We start from the raw sequence: 26,317 nt of genomic DNA, 5'->3' as shown, positions 1-26,317 counted from the left end.
CTTACACATCCAGATAGAGATGCTGAGTAGTCAGATGGAAGTGAGACAAATACTCATAATTCATTGTTGAGGGGTTAAATGTCAAAATTCCAGGAGTAAGCACTTAGTAAATGTGGTTCTCTTACCCCTTACACTTTGGAAAGTACTTCATTTTATACTCTGAAGAACTAATTTCTTACTAACATGACTAATCGAACATATCTAGAATTCTACACTCCATAGTTACTGAATACAGATTTTTTTAAAAGTATATGTGGAACATTTACCAAAAGAGACCATGTGCTAGACCAATAAGCAAACCTCAACAAATTTTAAAGGAGTATGTTTTTCAACTCAGTGGAATCAAAGTAGAAATCAATAATAGAAAAATAACTAGAAAATGAAATGCTTGGAAATTAAACAACCCAATTCTACATAAACTATGAGTTGAAGAAGTAATTAAGTGGAAAATATAAAATATTTTGAACCGAACAAAAAATGAGACATGACGTATCAAAATGTGTGGGATGCAGCTCAAGCAATTTTGGAGGCAAATTTGTAGCTTTAAATACATATGTGAGAAGAGGAGAAAGAGGAGAAAAAATATTTAAACTTCCACTTAATAAACTATAGATTAGCAAATTAAACTTAAAGAAAGTAAAAGAAAGGAAATGATACAGGTTAGCATAGAAAGCAAAGAAATAGACAGCAGAAATACAATGGGGAAAGGTAACAAAGCCAAAAGTTGATTCTTTGAAAAGATGATTAAATTGACAAACCCTTAGCAAAACTGATCAAGAAAAAAAGAAGAGAGAGAACATAAATTACCAATATCATGATTTTAACAGGCCATATCACTGTAGATTATATAGACATTAAATGAATCACAATGGAGAAAACAAAATAAATTTTTAAAAAACTAAAAATTAAAAAAAGTTAAATAGAATCACAATGGGTTATGTTGAATATTTTTATGCAATAAATTAAACAAAATAAATTTTTTTTAAATTGAAAAATTTTAAAAAGAATCACAATGGGTTATGTTGAATATCTTTCTGCAATAAATTAATAAATTAAATAATGAATATCTTTATGCAATAAATTAAACTTAGATGAAATGGATAAATCCTTTGTAAAAGACAACTTTTTAAAACAAACACAAGAAGAAATAAGAAATCTGTTTAAAAAATGAAATCTTGGGCTTCCCTGGTGGCGCAGTGGTTGAGAATCTGCCTGCTAATGCAGGGGACACGGGTTCGAGCCCTGGTCTGGGAGGATCCCACATGCTGCAGAGCAGCTAGGCCTGTGAGCCACAACTATTGAGCCTGAGCGTCTGGAGCCTGTGCTCTGTAACAAGAGAGGCCGCGATAGTGAGAGGCCCACGCACCGCAATGAAGAGTGGCTCCCACTTGCCACAACTAGAGAAAGCCCTCGCACAGAAACAAAGACCCAACACAGCCAAAAACAAATAAATAAATAAATTAAATAAAGGGCCACCCTGGCTACTCTTTAAAAAAAAAAAAAAAGAAATCTTTAACTAAAAACCTTCCCACAAAGAAAACTCATCCCAAATGCTTTCATAGGTGAAGTCTTCTAAACATTTAAGAAGAAATAATAGCAATTTTACATAAACTCTTTCAGAGCTTAAAGAAAGGGAAAAATTTTAAACTCATTTTATGAGGTCAGCATAACCCTGACACCAAAAAATGACAAAACTGCTATGAGAAAACAAAACTGCAGGCCAATCTCTCTTATAAACAAAAAGTGATAATTATTATTTCTTTAAAAAAGCAAACTTTTCTTAAGATATTTCTTGGCCTCCCTTCTATTTTGTTCAGTTAGACTAACTTGTAAGTATATTTTATGACTCTAAGAAATATTTCAGGTTTTTTTTTGTTTTGTTTTTTTTAATATTTCAGTTTTTTAAACTGAAATCTTGCATATGAAAATAAGTGTCTACAGTTTACCCGATACCACCAAAGAATATATTTGTGACCCCAAAACAAAATGAATCATAATTCCTCTTTGTGGAGCAAACCCATCTTTTGGTCCATTTAAAGAAAATAATTAAAATTAAGAGAGTAAAATGACATCAGCCCAGCTCCCCAAAACTCATTTGCATGACAAACATCTGCTGACATAAATGATGATGACATTGAGATCATTCCTCATTGTATGCTTGTGATGAGTTGCAGGTGAAAGCAAGCACGTAATCACTTATTGGGGCGTGCTCTTACCGCTTGGCAACAAATTATAGTGATGAAGAGCTGTGATGTTTCTAGACAACAAATAATAACACACCACCTCAAGTAATTTTTATATAAGAAGTTATTAAATAAAAAGATTGTAGTTTAATATTTTCTTCTTGTAAAAACTTTGGAATATTTTTGTGTGCCATTTTATTAATCTCAGTGCCCCTGAAATATACTCACCTTGATTTGGCCATTTTGGAACATAGGGCTCTCAGGCTAATCTGTCAGCTGTGTAACTAAATCATCAAATTGGTTGGTTTAGTTTATTGAATTGACTGAATGCTTCACAGGTGCTTACAAACCAGTTGGCTGCAATGGTTCAAAGTGAGGCACCGAGACCAGAACATGAGCATCACCTGTGAACTTGTTAGAAATGCACGTTCTCTTGTTCAGACCCATCAAATCAGAAACCAAATCAGAAACAGCAATCTGGGCTTTACCAAGCTCTCCAGGTGGCTTTGATGCCCCCTCCAATCTGAGGACCACTGAGAGAGCCCCTAAGGATCCAAGGGTTAACAATTTCATTCATTCATGCATATATTTTTGCTCTTCTTGCAATATATATGCCATATGGTCCTCACTTGTACAACACATTCCCCTAAGATGCAAGTTTCAAGGAAACAAAGAAAAAATTATGGGGAAATAAAGGGCTACAATAATTTGAAATGTAACCATCAGAGGAGATCAGCAATTGTCACTCTGTTTTGGCTGTGGCGTGAATAAAATTGTTTATAGACTTAGGCATAAACTCTAAACACATTGGCTTTAACTCTACTTTCTCACCCAAGAACATTTATCAGAATCACAGCTTGGTGGCAGTGATGGTGCTGTCTACCATCATGATTCACATACAGGAAGAATAAGCGGTCATTAAAAGACTGGGCTCTGGGGCCTGGGTTTAGCTGTGAGATTTTGGACAAGTCTCTTTACCTTTCTGTGCCTCAATTTTCTTATCTGTAAAACGGGAACAATAATTGCTCCTGTCTCATGGGGTTGTGAGGATTAAATGAAAGAAACTATATACAGAACATTCTTAGGATAGGGCATGGCACATAGTAAATCCTAAATAAATGTTATCAATTGTTATTATTAGCATCAATTCCATTAGATCAAACAAAAGTAAACCTTTTATAAATTTCATTTTATGACTGATGTATCAGACTGAGCCCCTTTGATAGCAAGTGACAGAAACTCAGGGCTACATGAAGCAAAAAGAGAGAAATTACTGGTCTGTGGAACCAGACTGTGGAAAAGGTAGCATGAATTGGCTCTGAGAATGATAGCAACCAGGGACTCAAATGCACTCAGGACCCTTTCTCTCTCTCTCTCTCTCTCTCTCTCTCTCCAGCCCCCCGCACCCCCTCCCCCCGCATCACCTGCATTCTCTTAGCCAACAAGATGAGCTTATTTCATTGGTCAGGGAACACAGTCACCAAGTGTTTCTACTTTTACAGCTTCACCACTTTGTAACCAGAGAGATGATTCGCTTAAAATACTCCACGGATGGCCAAGGCCCAGCCTGCGTCGTTGCCTTTCTTGGGACCAATTTCTCTGGCCAGAGAAGGACTCCTTCCCACTCTACCCACCACACTTGGCCGCAGCACCAATCCACCACGAGTTTAGCTGAGGATTTGTTTCCCTTTAAGGTAAGCCTTGAGCAGACTCCTTGAGCCATCTGGTTTGAGAGAAGTAACCAACCATTTTATTCCTTCTTCCTGTTGTTGCTGTCATCCTGACCATTTCACAACCTGGTTCTTGATGAGTGTCCCATCTTTCATGGCTTTTGTTGAGTTTGACCCCAGGCTGAAAACGGGACGTGTGTTTATTTTACCTGACAAAGTACCCATGGCTGAAAGGTTTGGAGCTCTCACGAACTGTACTTTCTCCCCCTCCAGATGGGGCTGTAATTATAATTTAACTGTCTGGGTCCAACTTAAGGTGAGGAAAAGATATATTAAGTTTGCACACATGTTATTCTCCTACCCTCACCCACATCCCTTCGGCTCTCCACATTTCATATGCAACCACCTTTGGGGGGAGGTGCGTGTGTATGTGTACAGACAGTCGTGTTACAATTCTCATTTTGCAAAGTTTATGCAAAAACCAAGCACCTAGGTTCAGAGTTTCCTAAAGGAGTCACATCTGAAGTAGGTGCTTTACGCCAAAACGTCACGAAGATTTATGTGCTTTCATTTGTGCATTAAATTGAGGACAGGTGGGAGAATGCTCAAGCCTGAGAAAAACTGATAGCTCATTTCTCCCTTAGAGGAGAGAGATGGCTGTTAGGACTACTGCTGGTTCAGATACGATAGATACAGACTCTGTTTTTTTTTTTTAAAAAAAAGGGGAGGGAGGGCTTGTGTTTGAAAAGCAATATTTCAGCAGTCAAATCATTACCACTGCAATCATGTTTCTCACAAATGGGAACCCTGGACTGAGATCCCAAGGTGAGTCCTGCCCCCAATTCAAACAGAGCAGGCAATACCCTACCCGAACAGCCAGGAAAATGGCCCAGCCTCCGTTCAAGCTCACAGAGAAAGAGTCTCTGGAATTGAGGGAAATGGCGTCCTCGACACATTCCACTTTAATGGCTTGCAACAGGGTCGGTTACATATATGTAACCACTCATTTTTTAATTTGATTCTTGTTTCAAACACCTTTTCAGGACCCAATACATCTAAAAAACGTCGTCACTTGATAGGTCGCTACTCTATGCCTGGCCTTGAAACCAGCGATTCGATGTGCTGAGTATTCACCTGGATTTGAAATAGTGTGAATTTGCATTTCAGAATAAAAATACTATGTGGCAAACACAGGCAAGCCAGATTTTTCACAAAGAGAAATGAGAGCTGCACTTGGCAAGCCTGGTGGTCAGCCTCCCCTGGGAGGGACACTGCTTGTCCCTGGGGTGACCTGGAGGCATATTGGGTAAATCAAAATTATTTGGTACACTCAATCCCTTTGAGGTTCAAGCTGAGCTTCTGAATCAAATATTTATCAAACCATTGACTTGCTTCTGAAGCAAGAATTTTCTATTTGGAAATCAGAGCTGTGTTCACACTGAGGGGCAAAGGACATACAATTAGTCTCTGTTTCTGTATGACTTCATTCAGTTACATGGATACAAATGAAATTTGAAACCTCCTAATGATTTCTGATTTTTTTCTTGTGTAGGCAATTACTACAATTCTAGTGATCTGTCATTTTAGACGACCACTAAATATAATCACCAGATAGTAAGAAATGCTCAACAAGCAATAGGGAAAGCGTTCAGATAAAATACCCTATCACTCCCAGACATTTTTCTCTCACTGTATTTAGCAGCTCAGCTTGTGATATGTATGTGTTCGTGGGGTGATAACTATGACTGTTAAAGGCAGGTAGATAAAGGAAGACATTTGGAGATATATGGTGTTAATAGTTCAGTAAGATAAATGCTTGTCTTTTAAAGCTGAATTCCAGAAGAAATTGCAGTGAAAGAACTGACACATTTTTTTCTATGCCAGAAAAACATACTATCTTGCACCTAGATTGAAGACTGGTGTATGATATGCTGAACAATATTGGGATGACACTATTTAATTTCTAAAATATGTACATTTTTTTCTTGTATCACTTTTTAGCAAAAAAAAGTGGGACTCTGGGGAGTTTTGGGGTTTTTAAAATTTTTATTGAAATATAGTTGATTTACAATGTGTTAGTTTTAGGTATACAGCAAAGTGATTCAACTATACACATATATATATATATATATGTAAGATTATATATATTCTTTTTTTACATTCTCTTCCATTATAGGTTATTATAAGATATTGAGTATAGTTCCCTGTGCTATACAGTAGGTCCTTGTTGGTTATCTATTTTGTCAATATATATAGTAGTGTGTATATTTTAATCCCCAACTCCTAATTTATCCCTTCCCCCCACCCTTTGGTGAACATAAGTTTGTTCTCTATGTCTGTGAGTCTATTTCTGCTTTGTAAATAAGTTCATTTGTATCCTTTCTTTAGATTCCACACATAAGTGATATCCCATGATATTTGTCTTTCTCTGTCTGGCTTATTTCACTTAGTATGATCATGTCTAGGTCCATCCATGTTGCTGCAAATGGCATTACTTCATTCTTTTTTATGGCTGAGTAATATTCCATTGTATATATGTACCACATCTTCTTTATCCATTCATCTGTCGATGGACATTTAGGTTGTTTCCATGTTTTGGCTATCATAAATAGTGCTGCTATGAACATTGGGGTGCGTGTATCTTTTCAAATTATGGTTTTCTCCAGATATATGCCCAGAAGTGGGATTGCTGGATCATATGGTAATTCTATTTTTACTTTTTTAAGGAACCTCCATACTGTTCTCCCTAGTGGCTGTACCAATTTACATTCCCACCAACAGTGTAGGAGGCTTCCTTTTTCTCCACACCCTCTCGAGCACTTATTGTTTGTGGGCTTTTTTTTTTTTTTTTTTTAAATTTTTGGCTGTGTTGGGTCTTTATTGCTGTGTGGGGGCTTTCTCTAGTTGCGGCGAGCGGGGGTTACTCTTTATTGAGGTGCGAGGGCTTCTCATTGCGGTGGCTTCTGTTGTTGCAGAGCACAGGCTCTAGGCGCACAGGCTTCAATAGTTGTGGCTTGTGGGCTCTAGAGCTCAGGCTCAGCAGCTGCCGTGCTCGGACTGAGTTGCTCCGTGGCATTTGGTATCCTCCCGGACCAGGGCTTGAACCCCTGTCCCCTGAATTGGCAGGCGGATTTTCAACCACTGTGCCACCAGGGAAGCCCTGTGTGTAGACTTTTAGACGTTGGCCATTCTGACAGGTGTGAGGTGATACTTCACTGCAGTTTTGATTTGCATTTCTCTAATATTTAGCAACGTTTAGCATCTTTCATGTGCCTTTTGGCTATCTGTATGTCTTCTTTGGAGAAATGGCTTTTTAGATCTTCTCCCCATTTTTTGATTGGGTTATTTGTTTTTTTTGTTATTGAGCTGCATGAGTTGTTTGTATATTTTGGAGATTAATCCTTTGTCAGTAGCTTAGTTTGCAAATATTTTCTCCCATTCTGAGGGTTGTCTTTTCATCTTGTTTATGGTTTCCTTTGCTGTGCAAAAGCTTTTAAGTTTCATTAGATCCCATTTGTTTATTTTTGTTTCTATTTTCATTGCTCTAGGAGGTGGATCCCACAAGATATTGCTGCAATTTATGTCAGAGAGTGTTCTGCCTATGATTTCCTCTAAGAGTTTTATAGTATCCGGCCTTACATTTAGGACATTTAATGCATTTTGAGTTTATTACATTTAATGCATTTTGAGTTTATTTTTGTGTATGGTGTTAGAGAATGTTCTACTTTCATTCTTTTATATGTAGCTGTCCAGTTTTCCCAGTGCCACATATTGGATAGACTTTTCTCCATTGTATATTCTTGCCTCCTTTGTCATAGATTAATTGACCATATGTGTGTGGGTTTATTTCTGGGCTTTCTATCCTGTTCCATTGATCTATATTTCTGTTTTTGTGCCAGTACCATACTGTTTTGATTATTGTAACTTTGTAGTATAGTCTGAAGTCAGGGAGCCTGATTGCTCCAGCTCCATTTTTTTCCCTCAAGATTGCTTTGGCTATTCAGTGTCTTTTGTGTTTCCATGCAAAATTTAAAATTTCACTGCTTGTTGAAAATATTCCAAGGTATTTTATAATTTAAGAATAAAGAAACAAATTCTAGTCTTTATGGTTTAAAAAGCATGCCTTGAAAGAGAGCCCTACCTTAAATTTGCAGTTTTTCATAACAATGGATCTTAACCATTTTTGAGATACACAACCCAAGCATACAAATAAGTTGCTTACAATGTCAGTGAATCCACAGACTGTCTAATGCCCATTCCCAGGTGCTGTACAGGGTTATGGAGTCAGATTACTATCCCCAGCTCTGTGCTTGGCACTTTCATCGACTGTCTCTCACTTGATCCAAATAACAGTCCTCAGAGGTTCCTATCCCTCTATCCAGGTCATGCTCACCTCAAGCCAGGGTCTCTGGCCAGGCCTGAGAACCCAGATCTGACCACTGCCAACTCATACAGAAGGTCTTACTTTCTTTACTTCCTCCACCCTGATCTGGGTCTCTAGAAACAACTTCCCAGGTAGGATCATAGTTAAGGTTACACTATGTCTTCCTTGGTAGTCTGGGCAGAGTGTGAAATACATTTTTCCAGGAAAAATGGCCAGGGTTGTTTGGGTTCCCAGTCTATATCCTCACAAAGTCTGGTGGGTGGAGAGTGCTAGCACTTAACCTCCATGCATCACAAGGTCTCCATGAGAAAATTCACTGTGGCTTCTTTGGAGTGAATTTCTCCTTGTCACAACAATACCAGAAACATGCTGTCCCAAACCTCTGGCACAAATGACTCCCCTATTTCCCAGTCTTTGGCAATGAACCCCACCATGACTTAAAATAATAGAAACAAGAGCTAATTGTCAGCACTGGCTTTGTACCAGGCACTTAATACATAGTGATTTATTTAATCCGTATAACAATCCTATTAGGTAGGTACTATAATTCTACACTTTTCATCATTGAGGAACCTGGGACATAGAAGTGTTTTTTTAGTTTGCTTGTGATCACAGCCAGTAAAGGTTGGAACCAGGACTCAAATCCCAGCTCTGAGTCTAAGCTCTTACCACTTGACTCCACTTAGCAATGAAAAAAGAAATGCACACACTTACAATCAAAAAAATGTACATATGTTGGGGGTCTTGACCAACATTTTAAATTTCTTTTACTGATGTCAGTATGCAATCAGGGTGGTTGGGAATACCCCATTCAGTTGATGGGATGTGGAGTTTGAGAAGGCAGCTATAAGGTGTAGAAGTGAGGCAAGCTGTGAACTCAGCCCTGAAGGAAAACTATAGAAGATCAACTTCTCCTTTTTGTCCACCACCAACATGGCAAGGTATTGTGGAGTCACAGAAGGAGGAAGGTCTGGGTAGAAGTGAAGGTGTAGTTCCAGGGGGTAAGGAATAAGAAGACAAAAGGAAAACACCATGTGATTCCACTCAGCTGAAGTCAGTGTCCAGAATGGCTCACAACCAGTGGGGGACATAAGTTGGAGATTGTTCCTTTGTACATACTCATGACCTCTTGTTATTCTACCTGCATGCCTGTGTGTGACCATGTACAGTAAAGCTTACATCAGGGGGGCTTAGTTCTAAAGTCACAAGGCAAAACTTGACAAGACTTGACCTTTCCCTGTACATCCTGAAACTCTCTGTGAAGTATACATAGACGTACCTCTGTCGGTGAAGGAAATGCAGCCAATCTGTCCACCAGTAAGGAAAGAAATGTCCGTTCCTTCAATGGGGCACCCCAGCAAGTAGTTTATTTGAATTTAAGGGCCATGTTGTTCAAACGATACAGATTTTTAAATAGCAGAATTGCCCTATTTTTAAATAGGCAGATGCTTGTGCTAGGAGATACACTAGGGAACCAGGACAGAAAAAGGAAACACCAGATTCCTATTTCCCAACTCGTGACCATCCTAGGCATAACCCAACTGGAGGAAATGATGTCCAGAATTGATCTGGGTGGTCACGGTTCCATCTGACTAAGCTGAGCATGTACAAGGGGGATCCCACTGCTATTCTCATAGGCAAGGCTGGTGCTTTGTCGTTACACATTGGTGTTCTGGACTGGCCACTGAAAGTTCTAGCTGGTCAGTGCCCAAAGTGCCTTGCTGTACCAGTTTAGAGTTTTGACTGTCACTCTCTCTGAATACACATGTGAACCTGTGCGTGCACACACGCCTACCCATGCTTATCTCTCCATCACAGCAGCATCGGTATTATGTCTGGACTCCTTAGCTTTAAGGGTGTGTTTTATTTATCTTCCAAAGCCTGGCTCAGATGCTCCCTCCTCTGGGCAGCCTTCCTTGCTTCTCTACAACTGGGCAGGATCTCTCCTTCCTTGTACTTCTTTTGCCATTTCTTCCACTCCGCCTTTTAGTACAGTGATTGGAGGTCTGACGTCCCATGTAGGACATGAGCTCATGGATCCTTAGTGACCCCCTTTTCAAGAACATTAGAAGATTGCCTTTTACAGAGTAAGTGTTCAGCAAATCTTTCGTAGAAAATAAAATAACAAGTGAATGAATGAGCGATTTCATTTATGTGTATGAACCAGAGATCCATGAGAAAAAATAAGTGTGAAAACACTAGTTATATTAGCCTGAAATACATTACCTTTTGTGGGTTTAATGTGACCAAACCATTGTTGTCTGTGTCCCCCAGTCTCTCCTTTCTATCTCCTAATTCCAGCTGCCACTATGACAAAGGTAGAATAGAAAACCACTGAATGACAAAGGAATTATGAAACTTGGAATTTGGAATCTATCCTGGTAGAGATGGGAGGTGTTGAGTCAAGACAGCTTCTACCTATTAGTTTTTCCCTTAATAGAAAAGACTGTACAGAAGGCCTCCCTCTCTCTCTCCTTCTGCCTCTCTCTGTCTGCCTCTCTCTGTCTGTCTCTCTCTCTCTCTCTCTGCCTGCTTACTCACCATCTGTTTTCTCCCTAATTTACAAATTACCCTAATGTCCTACCAGGAAGTAACTTCACCCCATGGCCCCATCATGGTACGTAGAAGTGAGTGAAATTCCAGTACCACCTTCCTCCGTGGAAGTCAACGTCTGCAAGAGCCAGCCCCACCTTTCTCAGATCCAGCATAGACAGGGCAGGTCTGTCTCCTGGGTCCTTGAACCTTGGTCTCAGAACTCAAGGGCGGGAGGTCAAGACCCAGGCTAGCAGCCCTGTTTGAGCAGGCTGACCTGGCTGTGGCTTTGCTTCCATTCCTGCTCGCATCTTCCTGGCCCTCCCACCAGCCCTTGGTGCCTTCCCACCTTTACAGCTTCTTAGTCTTCTCTCTGTGAGTCCCCAGGAGCCTCCAAATAAATTCCCCAAGGTTTCAATTAGCCCAAACCAGTTTACGTTGCTAGCAACCAACACTTCTAACCAAGAGGCTTCAGGAAGAAATGTTCTGTACATGCTCGGATTCCACATGCACTGAGATAGTTTCAACCACTGCAGACAGAGCGTGGAGCTGATAACTAATTTTGTCAGTGGCAGAAAACAGGTGATGGGTCGTGCCTTTTAGGAAAACTTGCCCTCCTGCCAGCCTGAATCTAGTTGCCCCTCAACATCACCTGCCTGTTTTGTGGGATGTCTCCTTGCAAACAGTTTAAAAAGATGACTCAAATGAAAATATCCCCCTGTGCACGCCCCCCCCCCCCCCCCCCCCGCCCCGCAACACACACACAGCAGCTACTTCTGCTGTTGTATCAAAAATGAAAGTTTTTTGCGTCATCCTGTCGTGGACCAATCCATTCACCAAAGGTAATGAGTTTGTTTTCTTAATGAACTGACTCTCTCACTAGATCCCCTTGGGAAAGCCCCATTACTATTACTTAACTACCTTTAGGGGGATATTGAAAATGACTCCATTCAATTGGATCTAACTGGTTAAAGTAGCCAAATCAAAGCTTCAGAGTTCCAACCCAAATATTTCTTTTTTAGTTCTTATACACATAATTACATATGATTTACAGTGACGCACAAAATTTCCGGAAATAAAAGCAGGAATCTTTGTTCAAAATTTTATCCAATCCAGAGAAAATATACCCAGGCAACAGAAGACAGATGTCATGATCATGGGACACGTGAGGCTGGAAAATGTTTGCTGAATGCATCTTCACTACCCCCTGAAGTCCCATAAAGGCAGGAAAGGAAGATCTTGGTGGTATCCAGGGGAAAACTGAAGTTCTCAGAAGCTCTGAAACCTTTTGTGTTGCTCTGAAAACTTCCCTGCAAGTGATCCAGTGGTTAGAAACATTTCCCTACAGCATGAAGCTACCGGTGGAAGAGCAAGCTCAGAGGGAGGGGTGTGTGTGTGAGGGTGGCAGGGAGAGGACCAAATGATGCGGGGTCTTAGAGAAGCACTCATGGTAAACGACTCAGTGGAAAACGTACTAGAGCTATGCGGTGAAACTCCAGTGGCCACATCAATGTCCAGACGCCGGGGGATTTGCAGCTCAGGCCCTGGCCTCTAGGGAAGGTGGGAAGGTATCATGTTGACTCATGAGGGAAGGTTAAGCAACCAACTATTAAACTGCTTATCTGAGCTGAACTTGTGAACTACAGAGGTTTCCCTATCCTGGGTAATAATTAGCTGTGCACAATTATCAGCTCTAAATAATAGCCGTTGTTGAAAGGAAACTGGGCCAAAACACCGATTGGGGTTTTGCAAGGATTTATCGGCGAAATCAAGTGCATGTAGTTGACCCTGGGCCTCCTCTTCCCCATCATCCCCCTCTCAAAAAGTAAAGGAGATGCCCCTCCCACCACAGACAGACAGACTGGCTTCTTTGGGTCGTGTGCGACCCCCGCTCTAGAAGGGGATGTTCATACCCCATCTCCCAATCTACGTAGACAGATGAGAGGTCTCTGTCTTTGATGCAGGGCCTGTTCTTGGGTCCTTGCATATCTCTTCAGTCACTTCACACCTCTCTTCCTCTCACACCTGTGGTACACCTGTTGCTCAGCCTTTAGTCACTCTCTAGACCTTTCTCCCTTTCCCACCTCAGCATCTTTGTGTTTGCTGTTCCTCTGCCTGGAATGTTCTCTCTCATGACCAACTTCACTCTTAGCGCTCCATTTAAATGGCAACCTCCACAGAGAAGACCTCCCTGGAGACTGCCTTGAGTAGTGCCCACCTTGCTATCTTCTAGAGTAGGGTCAGCAAATCATGGCCTGAGGGTCAAATCTGGTGGGCCACCTGCTTTTGTAAACAAAGTTTTATTGGAACACAGCCATGCCTATTATACATAGTCTGTGGTTGCTTTCACCTGACAGTGGCAGAGCTGAGTGGTTGTGACAGAGACCATATGGCCTCCAAAGTCAAAAATATTTACTACCTGGCCCTTTACAGGAGAAGTTTGCTGCCCCCTACTCCATAGATTGGACACATTCTATAATTATTTTTCTCTACTACTCATTTATTATTATTTTCACTCAAAGCTGTAAGTCCAGCTACTCAGGATCGTGTCTGTTTTATCCCCAGCACCCGGCACGTTGCCTGGCACAAAGATGATATACAACGCTCAAACTAAGCAGGGATTACTACTCCTGTCTTTGAGATGGAAATGTTGAGGGTGAAAGAGAGGAAATGTATCCTGCACTGGAGTGGTTTCACTGGAAGTGGCTAGTGTCCTTTTACTTTAGTTTTCTTTATGGCCCTTTTCTATATTGGTTGGTTTAGAGTCTGTTCCCCCAACTAGAACATGAGCCCCAAGAGGCTAGTTGCCATTTTTTCCTGTCTTGATCACCATGGTGTCAACAGCACCCTGAGCAATGCCTGCCACTTAATGAGAGTTCAAGGAAATGTGTTGAGTGACTGAGTGAATGGATATCCTTGGCCTTAGAAGGAGGTGTTTCTGACTCTGCCCCAGAGCTGGAGGAATAGTGATGTGCATACTGAACATGGCTTCAGTCATAAGGAAGCAACATGCGTATTATTTCTCAAAACCATGTGGCCATATTCCAATTATTCTCATCAATGGAGGGCTGCCCTTGCTCTGGAAATCCTGAATGCAGATGGTTCAGACCCCCATTCTGTTTGGATGGAAAACACCTCCTCTTAGTAGCTGTGACCAATGAACTTTCCCAGTGTGGGTTGGTTTCATTTTTACTAAATCAGTCAATTTTCCCTTTTAAAGGAGAGGAGAGGAAGTAGGCATGGTAGGGGGAAAATTACACACATTGTGAATCTCAGACCCAGGCTTGAACCTACCACTTATAGCTTATATAACCTGGGAATAAATCCAGTAATTTCCCCAAGCCTAAGTGTGCCCATTCATTAAAAAGCGACACAAATATCCACCTTCCTGGATTGTTTTGAGACTACCGTGAGATAATGTGTGCCAAAATGTGTAGAGTATGACACACTGTAGGTCCGTAAGGAGCTGTTTATATCATCATTAGCATCATCAATAATAATAACTTCAGAACAGAGCTGGTGTTCAAATAACTAGCAGGATATAGAACTAGTATAGAATAGTAGTTAAGAGTGTGAACTTTGGAGCTAAACTACCAAAGCACAAATCCCAGTTCTGCCATTTACTAGCTATCTGACCTTAGGTAAGTTGTTATTGTTATTATTATTGTCAATAGTTTTACTCCTCAAAAATCCCTCCAGCCCCTGAGAGCTTTCTCTGCAAATTCCACACATAACCTCATAGCTGAAATGGGGATGGTACTGGGAATAAAATATGGGTCAGACTCTGATTAAATATCTCAGGACCTTTTCTCTAAACCATCCTCAGCCTGGAGTTGGTTCTCTACCACTTTCTGCAGAACTGTTTTTTTCAATGATTGTTAGGAATATGACCAAAATATATGAAAAGAGCCTAAGTACAAAATGAGCTTGAAGCATCAGCAGTTGGTCTGTGGAAGCATAGAGAAGGTAGTCAAAGGATACACACCTTTTTTAAGGTGGCAGTGCCCCCACCAATCACTGACACAGACCCCACTCCCTCCCCAAGATTAAACCAGAAGTTAGAACCTGGCTGACCCTTACTTGAAAAGGGAGCATGAGGGAGCAGGCTTACATGGCTCTTCTTTGAATGGCTTCTTTCTCTCCATCCTTAAAGTCAAGGCCAGTGACTAGATTCTCTTAAGGAACAAAATCCAACGTTGAGACTCTTATCCAAGTTTTGACTCAGCCAGGGATAAACCTTCCATATTGGGTACTCACCTGTCTTTAATCAACCTCACCACTATAACCTTGGCCATAGTGAGCTGACCTTATGAATTTTTCTCCATTCTTTCGGGATCCACTTAAATCTTTTCAGCTTGAGTGACACTCTGGGCAAGTTTTCATGAATGGGGTAGACGGGAAATGTGCCTGAATCACATGCCTAATCAGAGTATGTATTTTTCTCGTTCATGCTGCCATAAGCCTTTTTTATTAATATATTTCATCAGTATGAGGATTATTATTAGATATTACTGTTTCTAAACTTTATCCTAAGGATAAGGCAAGCAGGAATTTGCTTCCAAAGCAACTTACTGTTTCTACCTTTTAATAATTGAAGGTTTTAGTATGGTGATTTATTCTTAAGCCTCTTGATAATCCTGGCAACTCTAGGTGTCAGAAAATGGAAGGCAACCCTCCTGCATTTTGCCATGTATCCAAGTCATAGCATTAATGGAGTCTAGCTAAAGTAAAGACCATTTCAAAACAGGAGAATAAGACATGGGCAAACCAAGGATCCCACATAAATCCTTCTGTGGAACCAGGAAATGAGCATCTAGTTGAAAAATGTGCCTGTTTTTCTCTCTCCACACCCCTTCCTACCGTCTCAATGTTGCTTTAAGATTTAGCCCTAAATAACTGAAGCATGGGATAGAGCCACAAAATATAGGCAGCGAAAAATCTTTACTGGAGCGCCCGGGTCAAGCTAATCCCTTTAATGCTGACGAGGGCACCATTTTCGTCACCAACCCCTCACAGCCGGACAGAGATGGGGAGAGAGTGGGAATTTCAAGAGCAAATAAAGACCCCTCTTGGGTGTAAAAAAAAAAAAAAAAAAAAATTCAGCAGCACCAGGCATTTCTGAAGCCCCAACCCCAGGCAGCCTGGGAGAGACAGTGTACATTTTTTAGATGGGGTACTGCTCTCATAGGCAGTCAGAGCATAGCTGTCTGTTGCCAGAAACCATTCATCAGACTCTGCAAAAAAGGCTGTCAGCTCAGCCTACAGGCCTCAAGCCAGCCTGTCAGGATCCAGGCTAACAGCCAGAGTGTCAGGGGCTGCGGCTGGTAGCCAACCAGAACTTTGATGTCGAAGCGTTGGCCAGCTCGTATGTGAGGGTGGCCGATGGGCTCTGAAACCGTATACTCTGCTCAGAGGTCACGAGTTCTGAGAGTGAGCTGGCCGTTAGAGTGTCTCTAATAGCGATGGTAGTAGACATTTTATATTGTTAAAAAAAAATTGTTCAAATTATTTCAATATTTGTTTTGATTTAAATTTCCATTACACATGCTTTTCATTATGCAACTCAATTAGTATATAAAAGATTTTTCTGTTTAAAATGTTTAAATGAACATAATTGTTCAATTTGGAAAGATTACAATGCTTTTATTTAATTAACACTGCAATAAATACGTTGCTCCGTAATGAACCCCATACTTTTAGGCCATTAACCATTCAATAAATTTGCAATATGGAAGGTTCTTTATGGAGAAGAAGATAAATAAAGCTATTTAAATGAATGTACAACAGCTATGATGCTAAGCGGCAAATTATAGCTTTTTGCTTCTCATCCACTAGAGTTGTACCTTGATTACAAACATATGCGTGTGTAATAAACAGCATACATTTCAATTACTATTTTGAACATGAGGTACGCTGGATGTTAAAGAAAAATTCTGTACCATTGGTGCCGGCTGTACTCCACGGCATCTTCTCAATGAGAAGCTCTTTCAGAATTCATCCAAAGGCTTATCTGTCATTTGCCTTATCAATCCAGGCCTGGGACTTCCAGAACAAAAATAATCTACATCCAGCAGGCAGCCTCTCAGAACCAGCTGGTTCTACCGTTGATCATAAAATTAAAGTCAGTCCTCTCATGCAGTGCTCCCTGACACACAGGACCCTTCCCATGGCGACAGATCCCGACAGGTCTCAAAGCAGCCGAGGGCATGTCTGACAAGGTAAAGGGTTGCTGGGCCCTGCCCTCCCGTGCCTTCTCCCCGTCTTACACATCAACTACAGTAAAAAGAACAAACTTTCCATGTCTATCACCCTCTGCCCTCATGTAAATACCTTCAGCTCCTTCTAACGCAAAGTCCTGCAAGGTTGGCCTACACAGTGGGTGCCGATTAGCCCAGATTTCAGACAAAGCCTCTTAGGCTTTGAGAGGTTAAGTGTTGGCATAAAGTCCCAGGGCCAAGATGAGAATTTAATTTTGTCTCTTATCCAATGCTCCTTATTAATATTGGTAGGTATATTGTTGATCATATCAATAGCAAAAATAGCATATTAACACTGAAAATGAGGACTGCTATTGAGTGATTATCATGTAGCAGGGATTATTATGCTGCATTGTATAGATGAGGAACCTGAAGCTTAGAAGTGTAGGGATCCTGGCCCAAGTTCACAGGAGCAAAATGGTGAAGTCAAGCCCCAGCTATCCAGCTCCCGCAAAGTTTCTCCCTTCAAATGGTACCTGGGAAGATTTCCCAAAGTCCATCCTTTGGCTTACTTAGTGTCCTTGCCTTTGCTCTCTTTCTTATTCTATTCCTGTGGTTTGGGCCTCTTACAGGGATGTCCTAGAATGATCACATTGGGAACTCTTCTTTAACTGTCTTCTCCCCACACATCAGGAAAGAAGGCGGCCCTCAAACTGTGCAGTGGGAACCTCCCTTGGTATTCAGCTGGCCCCATGTGGCTCACAAGACAAAGAGCTTTCAGGAACAGAAGCCAAAGTCCATGTCTGTGGGGAGCAGACAGGCCTGTCTTATGCCCCCATCTCTGCTACTTCCTAACTATGTGACTTTGACCACATTACTTATCCTCTCTGTGTCTCATTTTCCTCAAATATAAAATGTGAAGCATAATTCCTATCTTCATACGGTTATCATGAGCTACAAATTAGATAAGGAAATTTATCTAAATTGGGTTAGTAGGTAGCATGTAGTAAATGCACAGTACCTAGCATATAATAAATGCTTAGTAAAGGACTTCAGGTTCCACATTACAGGTTTAGAGGAAATCTAAACAATCCAACTGATCAGCAAATATTTGTTGAGCACCTATTATTTCTGGATACTTCTCCAGGCATTTGGGATAGACAGATGGAGTTTCTGCTCTGGTACTTACTTTGTGTGTAGGGGGGAGTAGGGGGATTGAGGAGGGAGACATAAACCGTAGACAAAAATATATATAATATTTCAAGTTGTGACAAAAATAAGGAGAGATGAAAGAATTGAGTGATGATGGTGAAGTGAGGGCTATTCAAAGAAATGACATTTAAATAAAGGCCTGAATGAAGATTCAGATAATGGGGCATGTACCATGGTGCCTGAGACACTGCAGGAAGTCATCAAACACGCGGTGGAGATTACCAGTGGTCCTGTCTGGAGCCAGATTTGTTCCTTTCAGCATACAAACATTTAGGAGGACCTGCTGTGTGATAGGCACTAGGGGAGACAGAGAAATTGCCTTTGGGTTCAAATCAGCTTGAGGTCATGATGATGCTGCTGATAAAAGATTGGCATGGTGGCTTTTTAAAAAAAATTTTATTGATGTATAGCTGATTTACAATATTGTGTTAATTTCCGCTGTACAACAAAGTGATTCACTTATATATATATGTATTCTTTTCCATTATGGTTTATCACAGGATATTGAATATAATTCCCTGTGCTATACAGTAGGGCCTTGTTGTTTATCCGTTCTACATATAATGGTTTGCATCTGCTAATCCCAAACTCCCAATCCATTCCTCCCACCCCCCTCCCCCTGGCAACCACAAGTCTGTTCTCTGTATCTGTGGGTCTGTTTCTCTTTTGTAGATAGGTTCATTTGTGTTGTATTTTAGATTCCACATGTAAGTGATATCATATGATATTTGTCTTTCTCTTTCTGACTTGCTTCACTTAGGATGATAATCTCTAGTTGCATCCATGTTGCTGTAAATGGCATTATTTCATTCTTTTTTATGGCTGAGTAGTCTTCCATTGTATATATGTACCACATCTTCTTTATGCATTCATCTGTCGATGGACATTTGGGTTATTTCCTTGTCTTGGCTGTTGAAATAGTGCTGCTGTGAACATAGGGTTGCATGTATCTTTTTGAATTCTAGTTTTGTCTGGACATATGCCCAGGAGTGGGATTGCTGGATCATGTGGCAACTCTGTTTTTAGTTTTGTGAGGAACCTCCATACTGTTTTCCATAATGCCTGCACCAATTTACATGTGGTGGCCTTTTCTAAGCTCCAGAACATTCCAGGACCCATATTTCTCTTCTGAGAAGATGAGTGTGGAGTAAGAGAGGGAAAAGGAAGTCAGGCTTGGAGCCAGGTGGCAGATGTGGCAAAAGGAGCACTGGCCAGGGGTGGAATCTATGTTTGGTCATATTCAATGAGAGGCAATATTCCATATGGAGAGTGCATGGTCAGGAGTTGAAGAAACCTGGGTTCAAGTCCCCCTTATGCAACTTACAGTGATGTGAACTTTTTTTTTTTGCTGAGTCTCTATTTCCCCATATGTGAAATGGGAATAATAGTCTCTACCACACAACGAATTATTACAATGATTAAAAATGACATGTATAACATAAACAAAGTTAAGCACGACCTCTCTTACCAGTTATTTATCTTAAGCAGTGACAATATGTTGATCACTATAGTATGTTTTTAAAATTCCCTCACATTTGAAAAGTTCCCTAAATAAAATATTGGAAATAATATTATGAAAAATGATATATGCAAAATACCTAGGATGGAGGAGGCTTTTGACAGATTATAGTTCTTTTAATTTTTTCACTTAGAAATAAATTCTCAGTTTCCACAGGACACCAGGCTCTGCCTAGGAATTAAGATGAAAAGGTACCTTTCTTGTCCTTGATGAGTTCAGTCTCCTATACACTTAACCATCATTGTTTATCTCTTCAGATTTTTCCTGGACCTGATTCCCTATTTTTGCTTTTATTTTATAATTAGTTCCTTGTATGTGTTTATGTATTAAGCCACAAATAATTTGAAGAATCAACCAGGATGTAACTGGTTGGTTGGGTGGACAGGTAGAGGGATGGACTGGTCATCCAAGGGAAATCTAAAACTCTGCTCAAAAACCCAAGTCACTGGTCCATTAAAAGCAAAGTGGGATAGTTCAACATTTCAGGGCCTGGGCTAGGCTTCTCTTTCTTGAAAGCTCCACCAATGGCTATCACTTCATGCTGCCCAGTGCCTCTTCCTCTGGGAACAGAACCTACCTCCTTGCCAACAGAGGTGGGGTCACAACCCAGGCTGAACCGATCATATTACACCATCATTCCAACTGCAATGATTGGTTTTTCAGTTGTCACATGACCCAAGTCAGGCTAGAGATAGTTCCCAGGATTTTCTCCCTGTTCATAGAGTTGTTAGGATGCTTTGTTAACACAGGAAATTAAGCACCATATCTTTCCATCCCTCCTTCCTCTAAATTGTCTGAAGGAGGAAGTCAACATGCAGAGTGAAGAAAAAAGATCAGACAGTTCTAGGTCATCTGAATCCTTGACTCCAATAGTCTCTGAGGCCAGTCTGCTCCATCCCTGCCCCTAGTACAGTATGGCCACCTAAACTAATACCCTGTTTGTTTAAAAAGTTGTATGCAAGTCCCATCACATACAACTGACAGAGTCTGGGTTAATACACTCGTATTTCACTCTGTTTATGGATATGGCGCTCGCTCGCTCGCTCTCTCTCTCTCTCATCTTCTCTCAATGTAATTCTTTCTAATCATTAGCCATAGGGGCCTCCAAAGGGCCTGGGCCTATGTTAGAATCCATAAAGTTTGAAAAAATTATCTTTTATTCTAGCTGTGATGACTATGGAAGGGAGCAAGACAGAAAGTAATGAAAGATTAAATTGTTAGACAAAGATTTCTTAAACTGGTCACAAAAAGCACTAATTGTAAAATAAAAACATTGATACACTGGATTTCACTGAAATTAAGAATGTTCATCAAAAATACCAACAAGATGGTGAAAAAACTGGAAAATAAATACAAAATATAGAAATCTAAAAGAGGACTTACATTTAGCATGTAGAATAACTCCTACAAATCAATAAGAAAAAGTCAGCACAATAAGGAAAAATGGGCAAGAGCTGAACAGAGACTTCCCAGAAAATGACATCCAAATGGCCAATAAAGCATATGAAAAGAAGCCCAACATCATTTCTGTTCAGGAAAATGCGAAATAAAACTCCTGCTGGATATTACCAGCCTACCAGAATGGCTAAAAATAAAAGCCTGACAATACCAAATGTTGATGATGACAGGGAACAAGTAAGACCCATACAGCACTGATGAAAGCATAAACTGATAAGCTATTTTAGAAAAAAATATTTAACAAAATATTTAGCAAATTATTTACTAAATCTAAATCTAACCTATGGCTCAACAGTTCTATTCCTAGGTATATTATCGAAGAGAAATAAAAGTATATGTCCACCAAAATCATGTACCAGAATATTCACAGCTGCTTTATTCATAATTGCCCCACACTGGAAACAGCTTAAATGACCACCAACAGGAGAATAAATTTTGTCATACGTTCATACAACATAGTACTGCACAGCAATAAAAAAAAAAAAAAGAACAAATTACTATTTTACATAACAAAACGGGTGATGTTGAGCAAAAGCCAGACACAAGAGAGTACCTATTGGATTTCTCCATTTGTAAGAAGTTCAAGTTCAAGCAAAATTGATCAGTGGTGATAAAAACTAGAAGAGTGGTTACTAGGAAGAGTACTGATTGGGAAATGGGCCCAGTGGAACCATCCAGGGTGCTGGAAATATTCTGTATCTATTACACACCTTTTGAGTCTTGATGAGAGGTGTGGATGCTGCAAAAATAATAAGTTTAGTATCACTGATCCTAGCACTGTTGTTAATGATATCAATAGTTGGTTGCTCAATATATGCCCATCACTTTAATAAGTACTTTGCAGGCACCCTCCCACTTGTTTTCCAAAGCCACTCCAGCAGTGGGTACCATCATTATGTTCAATTTACAAATGAAGAAATTGGGGCTCAGATGTAAAGAGAACTTTCCCAAGGAAGAAAATGTGAGAAAACGTGAGTCGAGATTCAAAGCCAGGTCTTCTGGCTGCAGAGCCTGTAGGGCCCATGCTCTTAATCACTGAATCATAGGAGTAGCAGTTGGTGACTGTCTTAAAGTCCTGGAAAGCCAAATACCACAGCAACATGAATCCCTGGGAAGCTTCGTCAATGTTTTCTTAACAATCCTGCAATCCTAACTGCACCTGAAAACAAGTAAACATTAAAAACAGAGTTTTTTACACACCAGGAAGTCTAGACACCTGCTTTTGTATATTTTCTGGAGGGGAAAACATAGACTCATTGTATGACATTTATTTCAACCATTTGGAGAGGTTTTAGGAGAGATGGGTAATGTTTGCGATTCAGCAGTGAGACATAAATGTTTAACACAGGGTCTTCGTCCTCCCCCGCCCTTCCCCTACGGATGCTTTGAATAGTGCGAAGTCTGTTTTAAGCTCTGCTGATTTACTCAAGAAAAGGATCAGCATATTTTGAAATATTGGTCATATGGTCTGGGGGACGGGAGCATTAAAACACAGCAAAACTCAACAAGCTACTTCCTGTCAGCTGCTTCTCAAGACTTCATGGGCTCATAACACTTAATAAAAAAACATGAACTGTAAATAATACCTGATTTCAACTGCATTTTTCATCGAACGAACTAGACATTGGGAAGACAGTTTTGTTCTCACTGAGGAGTACATAACCCCCATATGCATGAGATGTTCATTTCCTACCCCTTCGTTGAGGACCCGCTATGTGCTGAAACTTTACTTTTGGCTTCATTCATAGAAAATGGTTGCTACCCAAACAGCTTTGACCTACAAAAAAGGCCATTGCATATGGCTCAGCCTAACAGATACTTTACACTTACTATCTGTGAGGTAGGTTTTCTTATTACTCTTAGTTCATTAGGATGTTAGTTCCATGAGGACAGAAACTCATCAGCTTCATCTCCTCCAAGTCCTCAGTGCCTAAAACAAGGCCCATCGTAGGTGGTCATTACTTATTCGATGGATGGATGAGTGGATGGATGGATGGGAAGCTAAGGCTTAGGAAGGCCATCCAGCAAGGAAGTCAAGCCAGGCTTTGAGCCCAGGTCTGCTGCAAAGCCCCGCATTCACCAAGCCACAGTCTGTTAAAGGGATAACGCACCAACCGCAATCTTTATTTCTAGTCCCAGGAGTCGTCACCAGTGGCCTTTCTCTGTATCCATGGGCAGAGGGGGAACCTGGGGCACCCTGTGGCCACAGCCTTCTCAGGCCTTCCCAGGCCCTATGTGTCTGGGGCAAAGGGACAGAGCAAAGGGCAACCTTGCTAAAAAGCATCTCAGATGCCCTTGAAGAACAGGAGGCGAGGGGTGAGCCAGAGGTTGCACGGAAGGACAGAAGTCACATGGGAGGAGACGAGACAGAGGACCAAGGTGCAGAGGAGGACCGCGGGTTGATGTGAAGGCGTGTGGAGCTGTGTCCACATTGCCCACATCAGGCTGCACGGCCTCGTTAATTAACCAAGAAGGTGGAGGGGGCACAAGGGCGGGGGGCGGGTGGAAAATAAACCTCAACGAGGAGGAAGACAGGGAAGCAACTCGGGCTGGAATCATTTTGTTTTATGAATAGTTTATGAGGCGTATCAGGAGTCACACTAACGGGCAAGGGCTGGAATGTTTTCTAACTTTAAAGTGAAAGCCGCCCACCAGGCCGCGGCGAGTGTGGGAGAGGCGAAATAGGAAAAACACGGAGGCCCCTCTCGGCGCAGCTCGGTCTTGTAAAACGCGGATCTCGGGCTGTGCGCACCAGCAAACGCAGCCCCCTTTGCCGGCTGACACCACCTTGGAGTTTTCACAACCCTGTGTTCAGGCCGCTTATCTCAGCACCTGGGAATGTGTCACGGATGGCCCCTGGGGCCGAGGACGAATCTGGGGAGAAGGAGCATGGAGCCTGTGGGGTGCCCAGCTCAACAGCAAGCGCTTTCTGTGCTCAGAACTCTGCACTGGTCGCCATGGCGCGAGGAGGAGGCCCCCCCGGGGGAAGTGGTCTTGCTGGGGGCAAAGAACACACAAGGAGCCTCAGAAAGGAATCTTTATTTGTCCAGATCAGCTCAGTGCTTTTAACGGCTCCCTCTGCACCCACAAGCGAAGCCACGGGCGCCCCATAAACTGACCCCAGCGTCCCAGGCCTTGGGGAAGCCTCCTCCTTGCTCCCCCCACCACTGGGCGCCATCTCTTAGAATGGAGCCCACGCCTCCACGGTTGACCCTTCTGTGTCGAGGTAGTTCCTAGGCTGCCCACCCCTGGAACGTATCCCAGCACCATCCCTCGGGTTCTCCAGGCCAATGTCCAAGATTCCCCTTTGCCCCATTTCCCACAGTCACAGCCTGTGCCCAAACTGGCTTCTGGATCCAAGCCAGGGTCTGATTCTGGGCCTCTTGCTTGGAATGTAAATTCAGACTTCAGTCAGCAAGCTCGTGCAAGGGACGGTGCTGTCACACAGGCTGCATGTGAAGTCCGGGGAGACCTCCCCATACTGGGGGCACTTTTCTAGCCTCTGCCTTGTATTCCTCTTCCATTCATGAGCTCTGAAAATCTGGCTCTCCAGGACATCCCACTGTCAAACCTGCTCTCCGTCTCCTGTACCCCAGTGGAAATTGGAGTCTGTAGAGTTTCTTCCTGATAAGGTTTTCTCTCAGTCTGAATTGAAAGGATTTCCCCTTTCCAGAAAGTTTGGGAAGTTATCCTGGAGATCAGATGTATTTCTTGGTGTTCCTCCAATCACACCCGCTCTGCCCCGAGCACACTCTTCTTTCTGTTAGGGAGAAGTTGGTATATCTACCTGGGAAGACTCTGGTATCCTCACAGCTCATTCTGGGATGCTGTTTGCATAAAATCCCTGTAGGAAAGGGATATTAGGATATTAGTCAAGATATTAAACATGGCATCTGCCAGGGAATTGATAGATGTCTAATCCTGCTCTCTTGCTTCATCCATTTATTCAAAATTAATAAGTTAAAGAACAAATAAGCGCCTGTCATGTGTCCTGTCCAGTTCTGTGCAGTAAAACGCAATAAAAGACAAGGTAAAACTTCTCTTGGAGCTCAGAGCTTCGTGAGGCGAGAGAGGCACTAAACAAGTATACAAATAAACGAGCGTGATCATTTCAGATAGTAACAGGCTATGAAGACAATAATGAAACGGAAAGTGAAAGGCAGAGGTAGGAGGCTGGAACGTGGAGGTTTACTTGTAACCACGAGAGCAAAGCAAGGAGAATCAGCCCTGCTTTTTGGACTCTTTGGTCTCCGAATTCAATACAGAGTCCTAGAGAGTTAGTCTGAGCTCTGAGAAAAACCCCTTTCCCTAAAGTGGATCGGTCTGAATGGGCAAACAACATTCTACCGGAAAGGCTGAACCCTGGGACTGATGTTGGCACTTCAGGGAAAGAAAGAGTGCGGGTGCCACTAACAAAGGACAGAGAAACTAAATGAGGGAGAGTGTGTGGGCATGAATGTCCCCATCAACTGGACACCCATGTGTGGAAGCTGAGGAGGGTGAGAGAGCGCCCTTCCCAACCAGCTGTTGGCCTGGACAGTGGGACCACCCACAGCAGCTGTCAGGCACCTTCCTTAGATGGAGAAACCAACAACTCCTCCTAGAAGCCAACAGATTGAGGCAGGAGGTGCTTTGGAATTTGGAGATGTCATCAAGTCTCTTAAGCTATTCCCGTTTGCATCCTAATTTACGTAGCTGTGGACACAGTCACACACTGCAGGCAATGGGGATTGGAGCATAGCAGTAGATGCCCGGGCAATGTGAAAATCAATCTTTGGCTTGAGTCAGGGGCATAGTCCTGGCCTCAGGTGAGGGAGGCTGAGAGGTTGTCTGGCTTATAGTTCTGTGTATATTACACAAGCCTGTGCCCCTAATGAAAATGTCATCGGAGAGCCAACCGCTGTTCTAGAAAGGGCTCAATGAAGGTACAGCTGTGATCAACCTTTTAGAGTTGGAGCAGAGAGATGTACAGGGAACCCAATCAAAAATAACAGGTAGCAAGGCTATTTTATGAAGGAGGTAACAGTAAGGGAACCTACAGAAGCAGAAGAAAATAAAGGAATGCTATGAACAAGAGGGAGTGGGTTTTCAAATTATGGTGATCTAGGGCTGAGAGGAAGTAATGAAAAGATCTGCTCGTCGATATAGTAATGTTACTGATG

At 41.8% G+C, this 26,317-nt stretch overlaps 1 long non-coding RNA gene across 1 annotated transcript in view; it reads left to right on the top strand.

Moving 5' to 3' along the window:
* LOC117200687 (uncharacterized) overlaps positions 1–26,317 on the top strand; it is a 200,622-nt gene that overhangs the window by 75,227 nt on the left and 99,078 nt on the right. The window contains exon 17 of the long non-coding RNA XR_007479468.1: positions 3,686–3,877. This is a non-coding gene — a long non-coding RNA (uncharacterized LOC117200687). The remainder of the gene's footprint in view (positions 1–3,685; positions 3,878–26,317) is intronic.

Source organism: Orcinus orca, chromosome 10, assembly GCF_937001465.1.
Source record: "Orcinus orca chromosome 10, mOrcOrc1.1, whole genome shotgun sequence".
NCBI lineage: Eukaryota > Metazoa > Chordata > Mammalia > Artiodactyla > Delphinidae > Orcinus > Orcinus orca.
The sequence above is the reverse complement of the archived record's forward strand: the minus strand, read 5'-3'. Positions and strand labels throughout refer to the sequence as shown.